The following is a 5,248-nucleotide window of genomic DNA, read 5'->3' as shown; positions in this document are numbered from 1 at the left end:
GACGAGTCTGACTTTGAAATAAAAAGGGAAGACGCCAAAGAAAGTGCAGGCGATTCTAAGCTTTGTTAGAATTAATCCAGGCAGCTGAAATAAATAGGCTGTGATTCCCATCTAAGAATTCTTCGTGAGGAAAATTCCGCTGTTTGTTCTTCTAAAACTCTCCTCAAGGAAAAACTCAAAGAGGATGCCTTAGAAATTGAACATTTATTGAGTAAACTCTCTATTCAATATAAAGGATGTTCTGGGGAGTCAATTATACCAATTACTTCTGATCCAACTATGCTATTACATGTAATCATGTTTCTCTGATGAAACCAGTCTCATAATCTAAATTGAAAACTCCTTCGACTGCTAAATATGAGCGCATTTTTTCCTCTAATCAAGGAACTACTGCATCTCGAGGAAGGAAGAAAACTTCTAACAATTCTGTTAAAACTGCTGAATCTAATCACTCATGTGATCATAAAGTATGTTTTTTTTGTGTTTCAAGAGGACATGTTCGACGGAAATGCAAATTAAGGTTGGATGAAGATTATGTCAATCGGCTCAACATACCTTGGTTTTAATACTCGAAGATGTGACTGATATTCATATGTATAAACCAATCGTTTTTAGTACTCACCCTGTGAAGTGTTCCAGGAAGATCAGTTCAATTTGCTCTTCAAATGTTCGAACCTGCAAAGTAGCTTTAACCTGAATCGGTCAAGGAAGTTGCAAAAGAATTCTTCTCAAACTAGAAAAAGGGAAGATATTCAAGATGTGAAAAAGTACCAGAAGAAGTCAATCTTATTGGAGATACGGATGATGATCTAAATCTTCTAATGGAAAGATATGAACATCTCATTAACAGACAGTCAAAATTCATCAGGCAAACTTCTTCAGGTAAAGATTCAAACTTAATCTTGTATTTTGATGACAATATGCTTTATGATGGCTTTTCACATCAAAAAGGGTTTCCTCGGAATATTAAAAGGAAAAAGAGGATTAACCGTGGGAATGTTTTATTTGATGAGCTTAAAGCTCATACTTGTGCTAATTAATCACAAGGTTGGAAACCTTACTCAAAAATCCTGATGAGTAAGTTGAGTCAATAATCAGGTATACTTGTTTGGAAAATATGTTTTGTGTTTAGTCAAACTATTTTCTTATTGTTCTTAGTGGGACTATAGTATACAAACATCTTTGCATAAGTAGTGTTTGTTTTTTTTCTCCTCTCAAAAGTTTTGAATTATATATCTTGGGGGTAGATCTTATTATGGCTTTTTTCACTACACCATTTCCATGATTTTGTCACAGGCTATACCTGTTACTAATTGAATTTGTAACGGTTATAACCGTACTAATTAGGCCGTTATTAATAACTGTGATTGTTTTTTTTAACGGTTTTATCTGTGACAAAACGCAGATACAGTCACATCTCAAAAGAGTTACAATAACTAATATCCACAATTGGCCTAATTTTATGATAGCGACACGTGTCTTATTTGTCAAATTTATCTTAACGGTTTTAACTGTTACTCTCTATTAAGCACAATCCAAAGTATGACACGTGTCTTTAAAAGTCACATTTACAACAACGCTTATAATTTTTACTGAATCTTTGCAACGATTGCTCTGGCGACAGGTGTCATTTTTGCCACGCTTATAGTAACATATGTTATTGTTGCAATAATTTGTAACAGTTACTAAGAGGACACCTGTCTTCCTTTTGTCACGTCTTAAGATGACGCGTGTTGTTTTTTCTTTAAAATTTGTGTCACAGTTATAACCGTGACAATTCTTTCTGTTACAATTATAAAAAAATGGGTAGCCCAGAACATTTTCGTGGACCTGGATTCCAGTTTACAGGCCTGTAATGCAATTAAAACTGAACTTGGAACCCAGGCCTGCAATTTCTTATTTTGTATTCTGCAGTTCATGCATTCTCAAAGAAGATTCATACATTCATTAGGAATACAAGTACAACAGACTTGTTCCATTCGTTATGAAATTTAACCCAAAACTATTCAAAGCTAACACCCTGAGCTGCCATAAAGCTCCTCAAAGTAATGTAGCCCTTTAATGACGCGTAATTTGTCCAGCATGTGCCTCGCCATCAAGCCTTTAATATTTAAAAACCCAAGCTGATGAAAAAAATGGTATTCAACAATCAATGACTGACATGATGACTGATTCAATCATTCAAGAAAGTGAAAACACATTGTTCCGTAAAATTTTATTAAGAGCAATAATTGTACGTTGTCCTAGTGTTGGTGGCAACTAAAATGATTTGGTACAGGTTTGGCCACTCGGCATTACTGGAGAATAAGAGAAATGCTAGTCACTAACTAGGTAGCACCTAATCTAGGCTCCGCGTAATTTTCATCTAAATGTCAATATACAGCATATCAAAGTCTTTTTGTTCCGGAAGGCTTACTACTCTTCTCAAACACTCCAACAATAGAAGGTTCACATCAGATTAGTATCACACCGCCCTGAAGTTATCTATGAGTGAAGTAATCTATTGCCTACATTCCGAAAAAACAGAAACTGACCATCTTGTACCATCTAAAGTAGTGATCAAAGTTATGATACAAATATTCTTACTTGAGCCAAGTAGTTCACAGATTGCTCGCTGGCGGTGGAGGGCATCCATATTTCCAAATGATCTACCTTATCACTGTTTAAAAGAATGCTTTCCATTAGTGAGAAATCATAATCATGCCCGTGAGGCACTCATCATCCATGATATATATTTGTAAAATTCCCATCCCATTGAAATTCCAAACAAATTAGACAGTGCACATACACCATATGGGTTTGTTCAGAATGATGAAGAATAAAATAAACAGGACGCTCAGAATCAACAAATAATTATATTGGTGAAATCAAAAATAAATCTACACTAGTTTTTAAACTTCTTTAGGAAGATGGTTGCAAAATAGCTAGGCCAAGAAAATTATTAACATACTCGATCTCTTCTTTATTACTATATTATGCAGCCATACGCCTGACTAATACTATCGCTGTGAAGGTTATAACTAGGAACAAGTTCATCAGGAAATGGTGGAAGTTTATAACCATACTCAGACCTATCAAAGCCTCCTCCAGAATCACCACCTTGTAATCAAAAGTAGAATAGAAAACCGGACTAACAAACATAAGCTTGTAATGCAAATGTATGAATGAATAGCAGATAAAACTTACATCGTGTCAGCCTTCTCCTCTATTATCTTGATAAATGCCTCAACCAAGTCTGCAGACGGACAATTCGTCTCAGTTATCTTGCAATGCTTTTGATTATTATTTCCTTGAACAACTGTATGCCTACAAAAAGAAAGTTGGGGTAAATTAAGTCTACAATGGTGGATCAGCGAAAACCAAATGGTGTTGTTTCTCAGTTCAAAGATAATCGGTAAGTTTAATCAATTACTTGATATATTACAACTTTGACATTTTTTTTGTGCTTTCTTCAGTTTTGGAGTTTAAGAGATGGAGTTAGTGCTTTTCAGATGTTATATTGAGAAACTTCAGGATTAAAAACAACCAATTTATGTTCCTCTATTGCATGCTACCGTTGCAACTTTTTTGGAACAGGTTCTAAAGTATACATGGATAAATCTATTGCGCAGAAGTTAAATACATACTAACACAGACCACACTTATTGGAAATAACAATAACAATTAAACAGGTAGATAATCTTAGTTAAAGTACATAGTTGTGTTATCCTGTTGAAATGCTAACCACAAAAATCATAGTTCGACAGACACTTGGTAACAAACGGTTGACTTTACTTTCTGAAACCCTTCTTTGTTAGATTATGGCTTCAACTTGTTAAAATTTATAGGTTTTAGTATAATACCAGTACGTTAGTTTAATGAAGCTAACAACAGGGCAGTTGTAAATCCTCCCTATGCCAGCTCGATCAAGGGAAGGCAAATACGTCAATGATAGACAGGGGAGTTGTTAATCCTCCCTACCAAGCAAAATAAAAGAAAATACATCTCCTGGCCATTGATAGACAAGACACAAATAGCATACATAATTGCACAGGAGCTAGGAAAAGATATAACCATAAATATAAGTAGACAAAAATTCTTACTTCTTATCCAAGTATAGTTAACTGATCCATTTGGACCAGCTTCATGCCATAATGGAATACATAACTTCACAAACATTATTTTCGGTTAATATCAGGTATATCAGCTCTCTTCTTTCTCATTACCTGCTCCAAATAAATCAGTTTGGTAAGAAATTTCATTCGTAACAAATTTAACCCAACACATAGGATAAAAAAGGCTACTTTTTAATAGAACACAATACCAAATAAGGTCACATTGTAATGAGTACCAGCCAAGACAGGAACATAGCAATGCGATTAAACATGTAGAGTTTAGAGCCCTTTTGTCCAGCCAAATCCAAGTATCTGACAAATTTGGTTGATAAGGCAACAATAAATTGGTGAACATAATCATTGTAAAAGTGAAGCATACAAAGTTAGGTTATTGAATTTACCATCTTAAATTGACTAATGGAGTCGCGCGTTCTGAAAATAGAACCATCAATATGTATATTTGTCCTTCGCCACTTATAAGTGAGAGAAGGATCGAAAACATGGAATGTCAACGATCACGTCAGGTTAGGATTAAATTTCCATGAGTTGGTTATACAACGCATCACCGAGTTTGAGGGACGCCCAAGAATGAGTAGTATGGAGTTGGTTAATCCTACTTTTAAAAGAAAAAGTAAGGGATTAGTAAATACAATTACTCTGCTAAAGATATATATAAATTGGGTGCAAATCAAGCTTACCCCGGAGATGTTTTGAATCAACCATGTGCCTGCAAAAAATAGCACACCTTTTTCCCTCTTCCTTTATCCGGGCTTGGGACCGGCATTGCAATTGCAATGGCGGAGTTAAAAAGGGTGTGATCAACAAAGACAATAACAATAAAGAAACTACATTCCGTAATTAAAATAAGAGCACAAACACTGTCTTTCAGAAAGAAAAAAAGCCGCACAGAACAACTATGCCAAAATGCATTTGCTTCAAAAAATACATGTACTGTCACACATGTAGCTAAACAAGCAAGAACTAAACCATAATAGATTTGCTCCACAAATACAGTTAAGCATGTAACTTAAGGATCTCATAAAGAGAAATCAGCCACATCATATTCATTTAGGTGATGGATGGTGCCATGCCATTTCTTGTGCTACTGTAGGTACAACATTTAACCTCTTGACCCTTGTCCTAAGGGGAAAATA

General features: G+C 35.0%; 1 long non-coding RNA gene across 1 annotated transcript; it reads right to left on the bottom strand.

The window, feature by feature from the left end:
* Nucleotides 1-2,056: 2,056 nt before the first annotated feature.
* Nucleotides 2,057-3,269, bottom strand: LOC113274169. Its single transcript, XR_003322840.1, has 3 exons — nucleotides 3,187-3,269; nucleotides 2,587-2,659; nucleotides 2,057-2,101 (listed from the first exon to the last, which is right to left on the bottom strand). It is a non-coding gene; the product is annotated as an uncharacterized LOC113274169 (long non-coding RNA).
* Nucleotides 3,270-5,248: the final 1,979 nt, after the last annotated feature.

The sequence above is a fragment of the Papaver somniferum genome, chromosome 4, assembly GCF_003573695.1.
Source record: "Papaver somniferum cultivar HN1 chromosome 4, ASM357369v1, whole genome shotgun sequence".
In the NCBI taxonomy this organism is placed as follows: Eukaryota; Viridiplantae; Streptophyta; class Magnoliopsida; order Ranunculales; family Papaveraceae; genus Papaver; species Papaver somniferum.
Note: the sequence above shows the minus strand (reverse complement) of the source record. Positions and strands in the feature narration are given on the sequence as shown.